Consider the following 21181-nt stretch of genomic DNA (forward strand, 5'->3'; position numbering starts at 1 on the left):
CTTCAGTCATTCTGTGAGGGTGTCACCGAGTCCCCGTGGTCCCTGACTGTGCACCCTCTGCAAGTACGACATCCTCTGGCAGCGGTGTACTCGTGGGAAAGAAAACCCTGTAAACACAAGTTAGCAACAAGGAAAGCTTACTCATTACATAAGTTTTCTTAAGCTCTCTTTATTCTAATTAAAGCGTTTCCATCTAGTAGGGAAGTAGGTAAATACTAAGAACTGGAAATTAAGCAAGGAATTGAAAGAACATTGATGGCTTTATTGTAGTTCGTTTTGAGGTTTTTCTCTCCACCAAAGGGTGGTTGCTTACAAAGTCACTCCTTCACACATAAATCTTTATGACGAATGGGCTGGAATTTATTCCAACAAAAGAGGAGCTAGTTTATGATGCTACTTGTAAATGATAACACATGTTCTGTAAGAGAACCAAAGCATTAGCTTTTTAAAAGCACCGTTAGCATGATTACTTAATTCGGTTCACACACCATTCTAGTTTCTTTGAAAGTGAAGGTCAGTGTGTCTAGGAGACTAGGGAAGTGAGTGCTTTGACATTTGTTCATTGTTTTTTATTTAGATCTGGGTCACTAGCATATTCTCGGAATAATTCTTGCCTCAAAAAAGTCCAAAGCATAACATGTAAACTTGTATTTTATTCCTTCAGAAATTTACTGCTGACACTGAAACTTGATCCACCCTGGCCGGCGTAACCCTAACCAAGGCAGCGGCTCGTTCCGTAGTGGGCGCGCCCTTCCGTGCCCTCCCTTGTCCTGGAACCCGTGCGCAAGCCAGCTCCCTGGATGCTTCTCTGTGTTGGCATCTGGACTTGCCTTTATTAATAAACATTCATTAGCTCAAAATGCCCCCCCACCCCCGGGTCTGCAGATGTCAGTGGAAGTGTTCATGAACAGGTACACCCTGCCCCACCCGATCCCCAGCCCCGGCCTCCTCTGCTCTTGCACCTTTCCGGTTTCTCTTCGTGCTGGCAGACAGGCTCTTTCTGGAGGCCAGCCCGGATGTCACTTCTCCGTGTGCCCTTTCCGCACAGCCTGTCCTGCTGGCTCACTTTTAATGGACACTGCTTTCTGTGTCCCTCTGAGGACCCTTGCCATAGCATATTTTAAGTTGTCTCTTTATTGGTGTTTTTAATCCCCTAAACTGTGAGCTCCTCGGGGCAGGTGCTGGACCTCACTGATTGCTCTTTCCATAGAGGCTCGTGCAGCGTCTGTGCACGGCTGTGAGTGAGCGAGTGCGGGGGATGAAAGGGGGAGGGGATGGTAGGGTAGTGCCCCTTCAAGCCGAAAAAGTACCTTTAATTGTTTGGGGGGAAGAGAATGAATACTGTTTTTGTTTATAGAGGTCTTAAAATTTGGGTGGCAGAAAGCTAGTATGCAGAGAAGCTCGAAGCTGCTGTCCGATTCCACAGAGACAGTCACGTTTTATATTTAAAATATGTAATTTGCCATTGATCGCCTTGAAATCTTCAGTTTGTTGTTCTGGTGTCTTAACTAATTATTTAATTGAGTAACAACTAGGGGAGTAGATCATACACGCGAGGACTTCCCTTGTGAGGAGCCCACATTTCTCTCCGTGATGTGTCCTTTTTGGCACCCTCCCGGAGGCTGTGACACTGAGCTGCTTCTTTGCATTGGACACATGCTTGAATACGATGGCTCTTTCATAAGCTCCTGGTTCCGCGGGACTTCACTAGTCGTGCTTCTGTCGCGTCAATTTGAGGCTTGGGTGGAAATCATTCCCATAGTAGAAAAACAAATTAGCGTCACACATCCTCCCCCTGTAACCAGCTCCCAACTTTCCCCTCAAAGATTCATTAACATGGTGTTCGGTGTTTTATCCGAAATCACTCACTTTAAAATGGCTCTTCCTTCCTCTCTGGTAGCACCTAAGCAAGGGGAGATGAGTGAGACCGATTGGAAAGAACAGACCTCTGTGTGTCCTTCTGCACCAGTGTGTGTCTGGTGGCTTAAGGGCCACTGTAGAAGTCGCCTCTAGCTTCGTAGGATTTTTTGTAATTAAGGAAATGGTTGTCCTCCTCCTCATTCGGTGCTTCTTTCAAGTACCACATCCTCTGACCCGTGAAGCTGCTGGAAGGACCCAAGTGTTGGTGCTGGGGCTTCAGTCTGAGCCGTCCGCCTTCTCAGGCCCAGGCTTCCCCCGTGGTGTCCAGCAGGGGAGCCTCTCGAAGCCTTGTGTTCTGTTGCATCAATATGTACTTAGGCACGCTAATCTGAATTAGAGAGCTGATTGTACATAATGACTCCTTGGGGATGCCGTGGTAGAAAAAAAGAAAATAAAAACTTAAGTAGTTTCCTGAATATGCGGAGTCAGTAAAAAAAATTCTTCTAAAATTAGTGTTAATTGAATCTGAACCTTGATAATCTTTGAACCTTTAATTTTTAATTTGATCCTTTAAAAAACTCATGCGACCTCTTAAAGATACAACCAATAAAAGTTACGCTGTAATGATTGTAAAAAGGCCGAGTTACTGTAGGGAAGTGAGTCGGTTGTGGGAGATATATGTGAATAGTACGTGGTCCATTTATACGCGTACATACCCATACACAGACATATGTGTGTGTTTAATACGCACCGTAGTTTGTCTTTATTCAGACATCTCCTTCTCCCTCTGCCTCTGGAAATGGGGCACATTTTCGTCAGTTAAAAACAGAAATAGAAGCGATGGTCTTGACCCATTTTACACTTATTTATTTCAGGCTCTCACCACACACTTGTTCATGGGCGCAGCAAGAAGAGGGCCCCGCAGAGCTGGAGCCGTGAGCGCTGGCACATGGGACTCCGCGCTGGCAGAACTTGTAAGGGGATCTTGCCATCCTGTAGCCCCATATCTGGCTCCAAGATTATTCCGTTAGTGAAGTGGTTGCACTTAAAACCCCAAATTAATTTGAACCGAACGTTACTGGAAATGGAGTAGACGGAAGTGCCCTACTCTTGCTTTCCCCACAGCTGTTAAATGTGCAAGATCCACAGTCCTACCTGGCTGTGGGAGAGCAGGTCTCTGCCCAGGTGCCACTCTCGGTCCCCTTCGTAGGCTTCTCTTTTCCTAAGAGCCACAGATATAGTTATGTGTTGTTACTGTCTGTGTCTGACAGGACTGAAGTCCCACGAGGGTAGAGCCTCCGTGCTGTTCCTGGCCTGGACGTGTGGGGCAGGGCCTGGCTCTGTGTGGATAAATGCCGTCGAGTGCGTAAATGGCTCCACTGGCATGGCCTCCTTTCTGAATGTTTGTTTCTAATTTGCCTTTTATATATAACTTTTAAAAATGATAAAACAGTGAAACTTGGGGGTAAATATAAAAATTTTGTTGTGATTGAAATGAGTGGTGCGGGGTGTCTTTGAGATGCCAGAGCATATCACGACTTTAGGATATTAAATTACAAATTTACTCTCTGTTCTGGTATCCATGCTTCCTGATGAAGAAGTTGAGGATGTAGATTAGGAGAGATGGGAGTCCTGTGTCTGGAATACAGGTGTTCCTCAGAGACCTTGCAGTTCTGGTTCTAGACCACTGCAAGTAAACGAGCATCACGATAAAGTGAGTCAGACGGAAGTTTTTGTTTCCGATGCGTATGAAAGTTAAGTTTACACTGTATTGTACTCTGTTAAATGTGTTAATAGCATTATGTTTAAAAAAACATGCGTAGCTTAATTTAAAAATATTGCTGAGACATGCTAACCATCACCAGAGCTTTCAGTGAGCGGTGACCTTTCTGCTGGTGGAGGGTCTCGCCTCGATGCAGCGGCTGTGGACTGCTCAGGGTAGTGGGTGCTGAAGGCTGGCGTGGCCGTGGCGATTTCTTACAAGGCCACAATGAAATTTGCTGCATAGATCAACTCTTCCTTTCACAAATTTCTCTAGCATGTGATGCTGTTTGATAGCATTATCCCCACGGTAGAACTTGTTTCAAAATTGGACTCTGTCCCCTCAAACGTGGCAATGCTTTGTCAACTTAGTTTATGGAATATTCTAAATCCTTTGTTGTCATTTCAACAGTCTTCCCCAGGAGCAGATTCCATCTGAAGGTGCCTGTCCGTAGAAACAACTCCTCATCTGTTCAAGTCTTATCTCGGGACTGCAGTGATTCGGTCCCATCTCCAGGCTCCGCCTCTAACTCTAGTTCTCCTGCTGTTCCCACCATACCTGCAGTTCCTTCCTGCACTGAGGTCTTGAACACCTCAAAGTCATCCATGAGGGTGGGAGTCCATTTCTTCCAAACCTCCTGTTTGTGTTGATATTTTGAGCTCTTCCCATGAATCATGAATATTTTTAGTGGCATCTAGATGGTGAAAACCTTTCCAGGGGTTTTCAGTTTACTTTGCCCACATCTGTCAGAGGAATTCGTATCTAGGGCAGCTGTCGCCTTATGAAATGTGTTTCTTAAATAGTAACTTGGAAGTTGAAATTACTCCTTGACCCATGGGCTGCAGGATGGATGTTGTGTTAGCATGCGTGGAAATGACATTAATCTCGTTGTACATCTCCACCAGAGCTCTCCACGACCACAAGCATTGTCCATGAACAGTACTGTTTCGGAAGGGATCTTTTCCCTGCGCAGTAGGTCTCAACAGTGGGCTTAAAACATTCAGCAAACCATGTTGTCAACGATGTGCTGTCATCCAGGCTTTGTTGTTCCATTGATAGAGCACAGGCAGAGTAAATTTAGTGTGGTTCCTCTAGCATAGTTCTAGAACTTGTACAGTGGTAAATGAGCATTGGTGTCCAGGTCCAGTCACCAGCTGCATTAGCCCCAACAAAAGAGGCAACCTGTCCTTGGAAGCGTTGAAGCCGGGCGCTGACTTCTCTCTAGCTGTGGAAGAGCTGGGTCAGCCTTCCGAAGGCAGGTGTTCTGTGTACAGTGACGATTTGTTGTGTGGTGTCGCTGCCTTCGTGAGTCCTCTGAGCCGGAGCTTCCGGAGAGCTTGCCTCGGCCCCTGCACCAGCACGTGCTGCTTCCGCTTATGCTCTCAGGTGATGGACACGGCTTCCCTTAACCTCTCGAAGCCACCTCAGACCTTTCTGAGGCGGCTCCGTCCCCTCTTCTCAGCCTTCAAGACCTGGGGAGTGAGGGCCTTGCTCTGGATGATGCTTTTGGCTTAAGGGACGTTAGGTCTGGTTTGATCTTCTCTCTGGATCACTGGGACGTTTCCCTTATCAACACTGAGGCTGTTTTGCTTTCGTACTCCTGTGTTCGCTGGAGGAGCACTCTTCATTTCCTTCGAGAACTCTTCTTTGCATGCACAACTTGGCCTTTTGGCACGAGAGGCCTCGCTTTCAGCCTGTCTCGGTTTTCAACATGCTTTCCTCTGAGCTGAAGCATTTCTAGCTTTTGATTTAAAGTGAGAGACATGGGCTCTTCCTTTCAGTTGAATACTTAGAGGCCACTGTAGGGTTATTAACTGGCCTAATTTCAGTATTATTGTGTCTCGGGGACCAGAGAGGCCTGAGGAGAAGGAGAGACAGGGAACGTCTGGTCCCTGGAGCAGGAGGACACACCCAGCATTTATTGGTAACGCTTGCCATCCTGCATGTTTGTGGTTTGTGGCATCCCAAAATAATGACAGTAGCGACATCAAAGATCACTGATCCCAGGTCACCATAAAAATATAATAATAATTTAAAAAGTTTAAAATACTGCAAGAGCTACCAAAACATGACCCAGAGACACAAAGTGAGCAAATGCTTTTGGAAAAATAGCGCCGATAGACATGCTTGGCGCAGGGTCGCTGCAAACACTTAATTTGTAAAACTCAATACCTGTGAAGCCCCGGAAAGCAAAGCCATAAAACAAGCTCCTTTATTCTAATACTAAGATATCTAGCAAGAGTCTGGAAAGAAGCATTGAAAAAAATTAGAGGGAAAGTAGATAGTTTTAAACTTTTCTTAATATTTAACAATTTAAAAAGTAGATTTTGGCATCAAGTAGACCAGAGAAACCAAAATATTTCCTAGATCAAAGGGGCATTCACCACGACACAGAGGCAGTTACGCTGATGGTACTAACAGAAGTACTTGTGTTCTAGAACACCCATGTGTTGCAGCTGTTCCCTCTCTATTCCTGTATGCTTGTGTAGGCCACAGTACCCACATGTCCTTGAGAACCTTCGAGGAGGATTGGTTGGTTTGTTTTTAGTCCAGAGGTCAAAACCCAGGGAAACTGTATCCTGTGACGTACACTGTCACCTCAAGGAGAGATTATTTGGGGCACTAAGTTGTGCCAGACCGTGGAAGAATCTGAGCGGCCCAGGGACAGTGCACTGCATTTGTCACATTGTGCCCATTCCCTCGTGAACTTTGGTTATTCATCGTGCGCTGAGAGAATCATGGGAAACCAGGAAAACCAAAGGCCCAATTGAGCTTGAATTTCTGTCACATAGAGAGGTACCCAACATTTCTGATCAAATCAGTAAATATGTTTCACTTTCTTTTAAATAAAGTGTGAAAAGCAAAGAGCAGATTTTTATGTACCACAAAGCAAAACAAAAAAAACCTTTCAGGGCATAATGCGTTTTTCATTAAACTTACCGCTGAACTATTTTGATTATGTAATCTTATCCTCCCATGAAAGTATAAGAAGTGTGAATTTTCTGGGGTGAAGAAATAATTGCAGAAGGTAGTTAATGAGGCAGAACTCACAAATCTGCGTTTATAGTTCTGTGGGCAAATAAATCATCAGTGGAGGATACAGATGTAAAGAAAAATTCTTGATTGCGTTCAAGAAATGCAAGGTTGAACTTTTTACTAAAATAGAATTTTACAGCCTCTCTGAGGGATGTCGTGAGTATTAAATAAGTGTAATGTGCTCAGAATAGCAGCCCAGGGCGTAGTGAGCACTAGGAAATGTGTGCTCTTTATCTCTTCACAAGGATTTTAGTACAAAAGACTAAATCATGTTTTAATCATGCATAATAAACTGAACTGTAATTTAGCGTGGTGAAAGTCCACTTTAATTCACAATCAAGAGTGGCTTTCAAAGCAAGGAAAATGCTGAAATGTTTTTCTTTGGGCTCTTATGTGCGCCCTGTAGGACATCCTGGGACAGGTTACCCAGAGGACAGCCCTGGAGGCGAGAGATGCAGGAGCAAATGTGTAACTCTAGATGTATTTTGAAATCCGTTAATTTCATAAACCTGAAGATTTGATTGACTTTTTTTTTAAGTATGCCCTGTTGCTGTGTGTGTGTACTTCTAAGTTTTATGGAATTACATTGAGACTTATGACCAGCAGATGCTTAAAGCCGCTGTCAAAAAGACATACCTAGCGCTGCATTGATTAGAAATCTAGTCTTCATTCAACATTCCTGCAGTTTAAAATGTGACAGAAGTTTTTCCAGAGTGATTACATGAGTTAGTGCCCTCTGGTGGCACACAGAGGACATCAGGCAGGGAGGGACTGACCTAGGAGCCCGCCTCCGAAAGCTCTTGTGAGCCGGAGCCATCTTGTAATTGGTTCTTTTCTGAGAGCTTTTCTTTTTGGTGGGTTTTGAAAAGGCCGACGGTGGTTGATTATACCGTCTGTGACTTATCTTTCACGTATTGGGAGCTCGTCAGTGCCCTGCTCCATTAAGCCGTGGCCCTGGGGTTGACTAGTGACAGCCTTACAGGGAGACTTCTCTGGCAGCATAGGCTAGGATGGGTGTCCTGGTGAGAGGATTTTCAGGTGAACGTGCTGGTGGAGGGTCTCCCAACGTTAAGATTTTCCAAGGGGGATCAGGACATCCATTTTCAGATGCATCTCTTAATTTGCCTTTTGAAGAGGGGACCATCTCACTTCTTGGATTGATGGCCTTTGGGTGACTCAGTGGTGCCGCTTGAGACAAACCGATTGGAAGCAGGTGGGCATTTGTTGTTCATTGAGCTCTTCCCTGGAGGGCAGGGCCCGCCTTCCCACCTGGGTCCTTTGGCCAGACTCGCTTACTCTTTGGGCTTTAGGGTGAGGCGGATCCGGAACAGCATCCCACCCCCACCTCTGAAAAGCTGGGGGGCCCTGGGACAGTCGCTCTGTTTTATGTGAGTCTCTAGCCGTGCGATCTGGCTGCTGCCGCTTCAGGAGACTGTCGTGTGGTGGAAGTGAGCAAGTTGTAACCTTTGTGCAGATAGCCATTACATTTGTTTTACTTTCCTTCTCTTCCCTAAAGGTAAGCTTCTCCTTCCTTTTTAATTATCATTCAAAAGCTGAACTTTTAATCTTGGAATAATTCTATATTTACTGCCAAGTCGCAGAGGTGGTACAGAGTTTGCATAGTGCCATCATCTAGCTTCTCGTGCAGGCCTCACTTGGACGCTGTTGAGGTTTCCTGATACATTAATATGTGACCCCTGTGGACTCTGACCATATTTGGCTTAAAGTTCCAGTTCAGCATTTATGAGGCTGCAATGTTTGCCTGAAAACCCGAATTCTGCTCAAGATGTGGCCTTTGCCTCCAGATCATTCTTCGGTTTTATCTGGGTCCATGTCTGTGAGTAGTCTTTGGTTTTCCAGGATCTTAACACCTAAATAGATTCCCCATTGATGCAGTTAGTGAGCTGTGCCCCCACAGACAGAACGAAACAGGTGACCGAAGTCACCATGTCACCGAGGCACTTTGGCACCCTGGGCCGCTTCTCACACCACCACAGCTTAAGTCAAGGTAGAAACATGTGCATATTCCCCCAAACCCCCCCATCCCAAAAACCTTTCTTATATTTGGAAATACAAATAGAACTGACGTGGCTTCCTAATCAAAAGCCCACCAGCTAGTTCTGCTGTCTAGAGGCTGGAGCAGTTAGTATACCCAAAACGGTAGCAGCGCTCACATTGTACCTTTACGGTCTAAGAAAGTGGTTTCCCAGACAGCGTCCCATTTGGTTTCTTCACCCTGAGAGATAGTCAGGGAGAGCTTTGTCGCTCCCTTTTTGTGTACCTGGATGAGGTAAGGGAGGCCAGGGGGTGACTGACGGAGGCCAAGTTCATTAGAGCCACTCTACCCATGACCGAACACCTCTCACCCGGGCCTCCCCCAGCACACCTGCAATAATGTGGCTCTGAAAATGCTGTTTTCCCTCTTTTATGTTGGCTGAATTCCACCCCAGTGATCGTATTTGTGCTTCTAATATGCACAGTTTTTGGATACCTAGTTGATAATTTATATATTTTGTTTCAGCCCAGATTCTTCCTGAATATGATCAGATCAGCATGATTAGGCTTGATTTAGCAGACTCTCCTGGGCCCGTCCTGGGCCATTAGGGGAAGTCGCAATCTGTGCTGACACCGAGCACTCACAGGCCCTGGGTACCTGCGGCCTCCTTGGAGGCGGCGTCCTGCGTGTGTATCTGGGCTGCGTATTGTGCTGGGGGGAGCCTTGGCCGTGGAGACACATGGGACGTATCTCCTTCTCCTCCTCCTCCTCCTTTTTTAAACAAGAACAGAAGAGATATTTGAGTCAGAAAATGATGTAGTTTGAAAAAGTGGTAAGTGGACAGACTCGGTTCTTGAAAAGCTAGCAGAATATCGTATTTACACATTTAGATCTAATCAGAAAACAGAAATGAGTCTCCTAAGAATTTTTTTTTTTTTTTTTTTTTTTTTGCAAATATGGTGCTTTTAGATGTCTTCTAGTATCTGTTTCTGTGGCATAAAACTTAATTTTGTCATTATTTAGTTTTGGTAGGTCTCCATTTCTAACAGTGTCTCATCTGACCTTTCTGAAACCCTGAGGTCAGAGGCAGCCACGCACTAGAGGCTGTCGTGGTACTTTGTCCCAGCCGGTTAAGTCTTGCTGACCACATTGGGGAGTTTGGTGGGTGGTTTTCTTTGTTTTGTTTTCTAATTAGTAACATAGACCAATCTACAAAGCCAAAGTCAAGTGGAAGAATTAAGATATGTTTTAATCTTTTCAAGTTCTAAAAGTCTCATTAAGGAACCTCTTTTTTTTAAAGCTGACAAAGTCCCCAAGTGCTTTCCTGGTTCCTTCCTGGCACCTCAGCATTCTGGAGCCGCATCAGGGTAAATCCCTGGTGGCTTTCCTCACGCCTCTAGTGTGGGTTGGCGTGCTGCTCCCTTATGGATGTCCCGTGGGAGAGGGCTTTGCTGGTGTTCTAGATACCCTCTTCAGGAAGTTGTAAAACAGATGGGGCTGTCGGGCAGGTGGGTCGGAGAGGCTAGGTAACCATCGACCTGAGATCGTCCCTGCTGATGTGGGCACGAGTCACAATGAAGTTTTAGCTTCTCGGACACGTCGTTGGGGAAGTTGCGTGTCGTGATAGGCTGTGTCCCATCAGGGGGAGTCCTGTGGGACAGACTCCCGAGAAGGTTAAGCGGGGGCTGCTGTGCTTCCACCAGTGGGCGGACTTGGCTGTGGGTGGCCCACGGTAGTTACCGCTTCCCTCTTTGAGTGACTCAGTCTGAGAAGAGGGAGTTTTGTATTCACTTGGGGTTTTCTTACACTGACTGGAAAGAAGAGGAAGACTTCAGTTGTAATTTACAATAGTGACCAAAAACCTCAAGCCTGCTCTCCACAAACCATCCAATTATCCAAATATTCATTCACATTATAAATTTCTTTCAGCCACAGGGCACTTTTTTCCCCCTTGTCTTTTTCCTTTCTGTTTTCTTTCCCCACCAGATAGATTCACACTGAAAAATAAAACAGACTCCAGTATTTGCTTGTTGGAAATTAAGATCTATGCCCAGAGGCGCCTTGTGGCAAGCGCAGTGAAGTAAGCTGAGAACTGGGGCGCTTGTTTATTTGAAGGTTGGGTGTGACATATGAATGAGCCTATCTTTTTGATACCCACCCATCTGTCCTGGACTGAAACAGGCATTTGGAGTAGGTTTTGCATTTTAAGTTCAATTTTGAGAACCAGCCATTCACGGTGAATGCAAAGTTGCTGGAAGTTTGTTTCCAAAATGATGCCACCCTCTATTTCTGTGAACCCAATAAAAATAGCATGGAATTAAATTTAATTATGCTATGCTGAATATTTCATGTGGAATTAAGGGGCAGGAGTTGCCTTTACAAAGCATTAAGTTTGGAAAGAATAAAGGCTTTGGAGGTTCTTTGGAAGATACTATAATTAAAAGATTTGCTCAAATGTATTTGTCCCCTTTTGAAGAGTTTAAAGAAATCCATCCCTCCCTTCCTAAACTGATTGCCTCTCAGACACCAGCCCCGCTTGGCAGTAAGCATGGTGAAGCCACTGCTGATCTAACGGCTTCTTCCTGTTAAATGTAAAATAGGTTTTTAATCTTCTGATTTAGACGTTTAATAGAAAGTAAATGTTTGACTTGCTTTGGTTTCTGCTGAACCTGTATTTAAATCCACACAAACAGTTGGAATAAAGTGAAAACATCACTGGACTAGCTATTTTAAACATTTCAGGATGTGAGAATGCTAAATGGGGTTCCCTTTTAAAACTAGAAATGGCTGCTTGCATTTACATAATTACTGCTAACTAGCACAACATTTTACATGGTGACAAACGCAGGGTAGAAAAGGGATCTGTTTAAAAAAGCCTGGTAAGAGGAAGCTGAAAAGCTCTGTGAGCCTCTGCCTTGTGCCTTTGCAAAGCCAGGGGAAGGAAACCTTCCCGTGGGGAGGGTGATGTCACGGGAGGAGGCAGGTAACTCAGGCCGCTGCTCAGAGCCACCCGCGAGCTGTCCCTTTGGACGAGTTTGTCAACCTTTCATTGGGAAGCAGGATTGTAGATATTGGTTCCTGAATCTGCTTTTCGATTTTGGAAGCGGGTATGGCACTCTCTGTCCACTATTAAACGCCGTCTGGTGAGGCTGAAGTTCAATGTTGGTGAGAAGAGCCTGGGAGGATATTTGTGAAAATGAACACCAGTGTCGCCTCGTCCACATTGGGCAGTCAGTGAGTACCTCCAGCCGGAAGCTTAGGTGTGTCTTTGACTCTGCCTTTTATCCCCTGCCCCGCGTGGGACCCACCTGTAAGTTCCTTTTTCCTTCTCACGTGTGGCTCGCTGTGTATGTCTCTGCTGGCACCTCTGGAGTCTGGGCTGTCCTTGTTTGCTTTGCCTGACGTCCGTCCCCTCTTCCTGTCTGGACTCCAGTTGCCAGTCTTGCTCCCCGGGCAGGGACCGGGGTGATCTGTGAAAGGTACAAGCGGGTGAGGTCACTAGCTCGCCTCAGAGCCCTGCAGTGACTTTCTGCCCATTCGGAGTGTACTTGGCGCATGTGACCTGGGCCCTGGGACAGCTCTCAGGCCCTCCCATTTGCTTTTTCCTCAGGGCACATCCACCCTTCCCACGGCTGGAACACACCCCGTGTGCTTCTCTTCTGCAGTTTCCTCTCCGTGCAGTGGTGCCCCCTCCTACCCCGTGTTCGTGGGCCGCCTTCTTCAGGCCTCTCCGGTCTCACCTCAGCTGTCCTCTCCTCAGGGGGGCCCTTCCCAGACAACCCATCCTAGCATGGTGCTCTGTCACTCTATCATGTGGTGTGGCTTGGTAGCATTTATTACTGTCTGAAATGGTTTCTTTCCCTTTCTCTGCTCTCCTCCCCACCCCTCTAGAACGTGAGCTCTTTCCGGGCACGACCGAGGCCGTCTCCTCAGCTGTATTCTCAGCAGCGACAGGTGCCTATGAGGTGCAGGTTGCCACTGATGAAGGGAATGCAGGAGAGGAGCCCCCGACAGCATTCATGTCCAAGGAGGGGGCTGACCTGGTGGAACTGGGCACCTAGAGGGACAGTCCTGAAGTCCTCCTCCCCAGATGGTTTCTGGAATGGTTTAGGAAAACACCACTCTAAACCTTGCCTTTGCACATTAAAAGTTGACATTTGGGGGTTCAGAGAACGGCTGTGAACATGGTTCAGCCCATGTCCAATGAGAGTTGGAGACCTCGCTCTCCTGGCTTCGCTAGTGAGACGAAAAGTCAGCGTTCCCAGTGCTTGTGTTTCGGGGAAGCTCGTTAGTGGGGGGTTTTGCCTCCTTGCTGGGGCGGTGGCACAGCACTGCCTGACTTTGCCGGAGATTGAATTTGAATTCACCCACACCCAGCTTGAGAGCTAGACCTCATTTTCTGTGATTGCCCAGGGCATCTTTCTTGTGAGCGCTGTGGGTGCACTTGGTACGTTCCACCTTCTCGCTGGGGTTAGGGGACCAGTCTCTGAAGATTCCAGTTATTTGTAGAAATCTAAACTTCGCTGAGTAGCTTTTAGCTTCCCTGGTTCTCCTCTTGGCTATGTCTTAGATTTTTAGGAGGAAAATGTGGTGAGGCTAGATAGCTGGCAAGTTGATGAGGATAGTTAAATTGAACCAACCTATACGTTCAGCTTTCCTAGCGAGGAAGAGAATCCTGCTTCCACCCCGTGGCCGTCTCAAATATGATAGACGCCTGCAGGCTGTCTGTCAGAGCATTGACTTTGGTCCCACATAGGTTCGTTAGGGATTGGGTTATAGAACTCAGGAGCAAAGCCCCACTGTGCAAGCTTCCATTCTTGGTGCTCTCTTTATCTGGATGTTATTACACTGTTGGGTTGTTTAATCAGTAAAAACACTAACTTCTCAGTTACCTTATCCTGAAATGGACCTTCTTAGACCCAAGATCTAGGGCTAGAACCCTTGAGCTGGAGCATTTGCAGTTTTTGATTGAGCATCAGCTCATTAGACTGGATTTAAGAGAACCCCTCCCCCCACCCCTTCTCACGTGAGACCGGAGCCTCGTGCCACCCATGGCATGGAGTCTTGACTGCCCAGCCCCCCACTTGCCTGGCTAGAGAACAGGCTCGAGCTGGAGGGAACAAGCAGGACGAAGGCAGGCAGAGTCAAGAAAAGGCCTGGACTGCCTGAGCCAGAGATGTACACAGTGCGGGGGGCTTGCTAGGGTTGGAAAATGGGTTTCGAGCTGCTTCTGGGAGGTCTTGCAGGTAAAAAGTAGGCAACCGCAGCAGGTTTTTTCCCCTGATAATGAAGCTGGTGAACTGGGGTGTGCGTAGGGCCACCTGGGGACAGGGAGAAGAGCTGGGAGAATTGTACCCATCATTGATTTCCTAGTTACTGGAAACTCCGTTCGCCCGTCTTTCCTGGGAGCCATTTCCTTCTCTAACAGACACTGGGAGAAGCCGTCTACTGCATACCCCTGAGTTATATGTCTTTTTTGATTTGGTCCTTCTTGGTTGATTGCTTTTGAAGTTCAGGTGATGGCTTGGTCAACTGAATATTCGGAACAGACTCCCGTCCATACCTGGCTGGTAAGTATCTGAAGAGCACTGACTTTCCCGCACGGGCGATTAGCACACTTGACATTGTGCCTGACACACACACCGTGTATGTGGCGGTTACTCTGTAATTGGGCGTGAACCAGGGTGCTCTGGTCTGGCCTGAAGAAGCGAGGTTGCCCCTCTGGAAGGGCATCCTGGTTACGTTTCCCTGGCAGTGGGTGCGAGCGAGGGACAAGTGCCTATTTACTGTTGTTCCCGTCTCCTTTTCCAGCCTTAAAAAAGCCAAAATGATTTCCTGCCCGTGAATTGCTTGGTTTTCTTTTTCTGGTCTTTCCTTTCGTGGCCAAGATATTTGCAGAAATTTCTGGCTAACCAGCCGTCCGTAACTTTCCTCTTCGTTGCAGATGCTGTGGTTAGGGGTACACGAAGAGCCCCAGAAATCCACACTTGTTGCCTCAGGAAAGCTGGGAAGCCAGCGGTTCAGCCGCTGCAGTGGGGTTTTACTTCCTTGTCTTGAGACGGGGTTGGACTCACTAAATCCTTCAAGTTGGTTGAGATACTTAAATATTTGTTAAATTTCAGTGTGTCCGACTTAGAGAAAATGAATTACTGTGTATACTTTGTAAGACCCATCTTTTGCCCATTCCTTGGCTTGTAGCAATGATGAGGCTTAAAGATTCCGTCCTTCAGGCAGACAAGTTAAAGCTCGCAGACGGTGAGAGAAGGCGCCAGCCGCGGGGAGCAGTTCTCTCGTGTGGCATTGGCGTGTGAGTTGGCCCCTCAGGATGGTACACATGGTTTCCAGGGAAGAATTCTGGAAAGACACTGCAAAGGGATTTTCCCAAGTCTTGTCTCAAGGGGAATCTCCTTTTTGCTTCAGCCGTGATTCCTAGACCGATTTCCCGCCCTATTGTCACCTAGTGGACTTCCACACAGGTGCCTGGTTGATGGAGATCCCCTGGTTGGCTCTGTTTGAACCATGATCTTTTTAATGGTGAACTGGATGATCTAGACTGAGTCCCAGGGTACCCCTGCTTTGAATCCCCTTTGGATGCAAGGATGCCCACGGCCTGCCCTCGTGTGGATCTGTAGGATAGACCAGGTAGTCCTGGAGGGTCTGTGAAGTCATCTTACCTGGAGTGCTCTTCCAGGTGAGGGTGGGTTTGCTGCCCCCGACACACTGCTGTCCCCGTGAAATTGTGCCCGGCCCGCTTACCCATCTGAGATGCCCTGCAGCTGATAAATAATAATCATGGCGGTGTGATTGCTGAAAGGCAGGCTCCAGCCAGTGTGTGCTGGGTTGTAGTGTTTTCCTGATGGATGGAGCCTATTCTGGGAAGCAGCTTATTGTCTCACGTGAACAGGCTTTCTAAAATAAATGACTGCTTTCTTAATATTTTGAATCATTTTCTTCAGCACATGTTTTGTAGCCGGGGTTTGAAAGCTTGCCAAATATATGCCTTCGCACAACTCCCTGTAGGGCTGGATATACAACCAGACCAAACAGTGTGATTTAAGGTTGAACATAATTGGGAACTCAGCAATCACTTGCCTTGCGTTTGATAGAATGGCAGCAGAGTGGTCTGGAGTTACTTCTCTGTTAAAAAATTATATATATAACACACACACACGCGTGCGCGTGCACTCGTATATAGTTCCACCACCTCATAATAGAGAAGTTGTGTCTGAAACCACTGGTCAGAAACACTAGTGTGAAAAATCATTCCTTGACTTTTGTGGTGGAGGCAGTAATGAGCTGCAAACAGTCCTAGCAGTCGGTACCACAGGTGTGACTGAGGACCTGAGTCGTATTGTATAAGATTTTAGGATGGAGAAGAATCAGATGGTGGCAGAAATATGTCGTAAACCCAAGCCTCCGTCAAGACTTTCATCAGGTGATGCGTTCCTTGTTTCTTTGCACGCCAGTAATTGAGCCATAAACTTGGTGAACTTGGTGCTGCCTCCCCGTTAAACAAGGGGCCTTGGTGTTTATATTTCAGGCGCTGCTGTGTGGGATTGTTGGACTGTCGGTCTCCTATAATTGAGACCTTTTCATGTGGCTCTTGTGCGGTGGGAAAAATGCTATTGACAGCCCCACTTCCTGGAGCTCTTCAGAAGATGGACTTGAGAGCTCTTTGAGAAGTCACATGCGGAATCCAAGTGTGTTTACCAGGCCGAAGGAGGTCATATTGGCAGACGTTTATGGGGACTGTCCGGGCTGCAGAGGGTTGGAGGTGCACAAGAACGTCTGCTTTGCCCCATGGCACACTGGCTCCTTCAGGCTTGTTGCCAGCCCCGGCGCTGCGCAGGAGGAGGGGGCCGGGGAGGGAAACCATGCCCTGCACGGCTACTGTGGTTCCCTGATGATGGCATCCCATTGCCGTGCCGTGACCCAGCCTGCTGCCACCCCTTGTAAGAACAGGAAATAAAACTCTGAGGTGGAAATGTTGCTATCTCAATTTATGCAATTACAGTGAATTTCTTTCAGCCCTCCCCCGCCCCCATGAAAGTTTGGACACTTTTCTAGTCATTGAAAAGCTATCTTTTGGAGTTTCAGATAGTCAAATAAACCCAGCTCTAGAATTTAACTTTTATACGCAAACAACATGATTATGAGTATATATCTGTATATTCTACCTCTAAGAATACGTAAATTCAGTGAGATACAAAATACAGTCCATTGTATTTCCATATATTAGCAAAAGGTGAAATTAGAAAATCAGTATCATTGGCAATAGATTTAGAAACATCCAGTACAAAAAGCTGAGGATGCATGTACGACTTCTGCCCTGAAAACGAATGCGTTGCTGAGAGAGGAGAGAAGCCACGCACCAAGGCTGTGGACTGAAAGATTCAGTAGTGTTAAGATGTCTTTCTGTTTTCCCTAAATTGATTTAGGAATTCAGCGCCATCCTAGTCAGAAGTTAGACAAGCTGATTGTAGTTTATATGGAAATGCAAAGGACCTAGGGAAAACCAAATCAGTTTTGAGAAAGAATAAAACTAGAAGATTTCATTGCCTGATTTTCAAGCCTTCTTACAAAGCTACAATAGTCTCGGGTGGAATTGCCAAGGGTAGACACATACATCAGTGGGGCAGAATAAAGAGGTCAGAAATGGACACACATCCTCGGGCAGTTGATTTTTGACAAGAGTGCACGGCAATTCAGTGAGAAAGGATGGTCTTTTAAACAAATGGTAATGGAACAATTGGACATTCTGTGCAAATAACATGAACCTTGACCTGTACCCTGTATCATAGACAAAAATTAACTCAAAATGGATCTAAGTTTAGAGTCTAAAACTTTGATAAAACTTGTAAAAGACGACACAGGAGAAAGTTTTTGTGACTTCGGAGTAAGCAGAGATTTTTTTTTTTTTTTAAGATACTCAAAGCACAATCCCTAAAAGAAAAAATGGATTTTATACTTCATCAAAAGTTTAAAAATTCTGTTCTTCCAAAGATGCTGTCAAGACAATGAAACTATAGGCCACAGACTGGGAGGAAACATAGGCACAGCCTGTGTCTAATAAAGAACTTGCATCCAGAATATATGAACTCCTTAAAACTCAGTAACGTGAGTTATTAAAATGGCCAACTTAAAAATGGAGAAGAGATTTGAATAGCCACGTTAAGATCTACAGCTTAGCACATGGGAGACATCGGGGTCAAAAGTTATCAGAGAAGTGTAGTAGAGGGGCGCCTGGGTGGCTCAGTGGGTTAAAGCCTGGGTCCTGGGATCGAGCCCTGCATCGGGCTCTCTGCTCAGCGGGGAGCCTGCTTCCTCCTCACTCTCTGCCTGCCTCTCTGCCTCCTTGTGATTTCTGTCTGTCAAATAAATAAATAAATCTTTAAAAAAAAAAAAAAAAAGAAGTGCAGTAGAAACCACAGTGAGCCTAGCCAGTGCACACCTGTTGGAATAGGTCTTCCAAACAAAACAAAAGCCGTGGTAATACCAGCTCACATGCAAGGCTGGTGGGATTGCAGAATGGTACAGCCATTTTGGAAAGAAATGTGAGTTTTCTCTAAACCTGTACTTTAAAAAAAAGTGTTAACCCTGTACTTAAAATATGGCCCCACAGTTCCAGTTGTAGGTATTTACCTGGGAGAATAAGAGGCTGTGTTTGTACAAGAACTCGCGTGGGAGCTGTGGGTTTATTCATGACTTCCCAGAGCACAACCCCCCGTGTCATTCTGCTGTCGAACGACTCTGTGGAACAGCTCAGTGGAACACTACTCAGCAGGAAAAAGAGGCAAACGGATACCACACAGATAGTCCACACACGCATCCTGTTGAGTGAAAAGAAACCAGACTCAAAAGGCTGCTACTGCCTGATTCCATTTATAGGACTTTCTGGAAGAGGTAAAACTACAGGGCAGGGGAGCAGATCGTGGCTGCTGGTGCTGGAGGTGGGGGTGAGTTGGCCACAGATGGGTACAAGGGAACTTCTCTGAATTTTGCGTACTGTCGTGGTCACACAGCTATCCGTCTTTGTCAGACTGTATAGACCGGGACACTTTGAACAGGTACTTCACAAAAGAAAGCATACGGAAGGCCAGTTAACTTGTGGAAAGCTGCTCAACATCATCCCTTGTGAGGGAGGTGTGGCTTCAAGCCGTTAGGTGCCATGTTGTATGTCGCTGGTCAGTACGTCATGTTATAGAGCTTCTCGGGACGCCGTTGGGCGTGTGTATGACATGGAGGTTTGCTTTCTGTGGTTTCAGTTCCCGGCAGTGGATGACCCTCCGTCATCCACTCCGGCAGAGGGTCAGCAGTAGCCTAACGCTGTGTCACCCGCCCGCACCACTCACCGCCTTCATCCTGGCACGCAGGCATTTCATCCCCTCACGCCATCCTGGGAAGAAGGGTGAGTACAGTAGGATGAGAGAGGGAGAGAGACCGCAGTTCCCTAACTTTGTTGTGGTACGTTGTTATGATTGTTCTGTTTTGTTACCTGCTGTTGTTCATCTCTTACTGTGCCTGATTTATGAACTAAACTTTATTCCAGGTTTGGATGTATAGGAAAAACTTAGTGTATATGGGGTTCCGTGCTATCCATGATTTCAGGCATCCCTTGGGGGTCCTGGAAGGAGTCTCCTGTGCATACGGGGGTGCTCCCATATATGTTCACAAAAGGACTTGCACAAGAGTGTTTGTATAAAGCCCCAAACTGGAAACAGCCCAAATATCCATCATCTGCAAAACGGATGAACAAATTGTGGAATTCTGCTGAGCAATAAAAAGAATGAACTACCGGTACAGCCCATTTGGATGGATCTCGAAAACAGGACAAGTGCATACTCTGTGAAACCCATCTGTGGTCATGGAAAGTGGTTCTTGAGGACACTGGGTGGGGGAAGTAACTGGAAAGAGAGGAGGAGACTTAGTAGGGCGATGGAGGTACACTAAATCCCATTTTAGGTTGTAATTGTGTGGGCAGATGTCATTGTTAAAACATCAAACAGATTCAGATCCATACTTTCTATTGTATGTTAATTATACCTTAATAAAATTATCTTCACTCAGTTTTATACACATTTTATTGAATCCCCCCCCCCCTTTTTTAAGCCATTTATTCTGTTTGGTCATCACTGCATGTGTTTTGTGTAAGCCCGGCTTTCTGTGTGGTACTATCTTTGACGTTGTGCAGTATCCCACTGGGGCAGGCGGAAAGGCTCAGCTTCTGATCACATGGTTTGGCATGGCCACGGCTTCCGAATGTCAGAGGGGCAGGTGAGTAACCCCGTGTGTCTCGGCCCCGTGTCCTGTCGGATCTGCTTTTGTTGACCGGCTTGTCGTGTAGGATCGGCACTGCGGAGATCTTGAAGACCCCCCATGCACCTTACGAGCTGAAGCTGATGGGCTGGAAATCAGGCCGTGGCCAGAGCTGGAGGCATGGGACGAGGGGTCGGAAAGAGTCTCTTGCTCCAGCTCGCGTTAAACATCAGGGCTCTTGCTTTGGTCTTTCTTTCCTCGCTACACTTTCTGTGGGTAGTGCCGCCCGTGGGCGTGGGTACTGCCGTCACCAGTGTGTTGATGGTTCCACAGTGACCTACAGTTTGTGCTCTTCTTCCCGGTCAGAACCCTCCAGCTGTGCCCTCTCTACTGCTCCGTCCTCTCTGCTCACAGGTGTGCTGCTATTCTCTTTTTGTGTAAAGTTTCTCTCCGACCATTCCTGCAGCTGCTTCCTCTCTGCATTTCCCTTCCTACCCTTTCCTCAGCCACAAATGTCAGGCCTTGACATCCGCGTCCCACGCGATAGAAACTTGTGTTAGGATTTACTGAGAATGCTTATTAAGAAGTCTTGTGGCCTGGTTTCAGCCACAAGCTCCTTCCTAGCTTCTGTGTGCCGTTTGTTCTGTTGACTTTCCTTTTTTTTTTTTGGAAAAAAAAAAAATCTTGCTCTCCCTTGGTTGTGTCCGGGTCACAGTTCTCTCTCCTGCTTTGCTGCACATATCCTGCCTTTCTCCTTGCCAATCTTTTGAGATTGCAGTGCCTTAAATTTGTGTCCCTGGCCCTCTTTTTTCCTGTGAGAGAACTCTGGCCTGTATTCCGTTATCTGGTGGCTTCAATTTCCACTTCTACACCCATGGTACCACATCTGGATCTTAAGGCCCTACCCTTTGCCTGAGTCTCACATCTTTGTTTCATGTTGCATACCGAACACTTGAAACCCCGTGTCCCGAACCAGACACCTTGTTTCTTCCCGACCTGATCCTTTGTTCCTCCGCACTGAGGTCTCATAGCTAGCCCAGGCTCACAGCTCTGGCGTCCTGCTTGATGCCCTGTGGTGCTCCTGGAGTCCGAATGGCGACGCGCAGGTTCTGCCTGTCTTTTCCATCTCTCCCAGCCACCGCTGCGGTGTGGCCCAGGGACTCCCTGCCTTGTTCTTCCTTTTCCTACACCCCCCTTCTGCCTTTGTCTGAAGGCAGTTACCCCTACTCTGCAGGTGAAAGCCTCAGCTCCTTAGGTAACTGTGAAACCCT

The 21181-nt window shown here is 46.7% G+C and overlaps 1 protein-coding gene across 13 annotated transcripts in view; it reads left to right on the top strand.

Annotated features, from left to right (window-relative positions):
• Positions 1-21181, top strand: part of CAMTA1 (calmodulin binding transcription activator 1) — an 813334-nt gene that overhangs the window by 90939 nt on the left and 701214 nt on the right. The window contains exon 5 of one of the 13 annotated variants that reach the window (XR_006601642.1): positions 2736-19726. The exons of the other annotated variants lie outside the window; for them this stretch is intronic. The gene's annotated coding sequence lies outside the window, so the exon portion shown is untranslated. Of the gene's footprint in view, positions 1-2735; positions 19727-21181 lie in introns of those variants that run through there. 13 annotated transcript variants of the gene reach the window in all.

This window comes from Mustela putorius, unplaced genomic scaffold, assembly GCF_011764305.1.
Source record: "Mustela putorius furo isolate JIRA1106 unplaced genomic scaffold, ASM1176430v1.1 tig00003853_pilon_pilon_pilon, whole genome shotgun sequence".
NCBI lineage: Eukaryota > Metazoa > Chordata > Mammalia > Carnivora > Mustelidae > Mustela > Mustela putorius.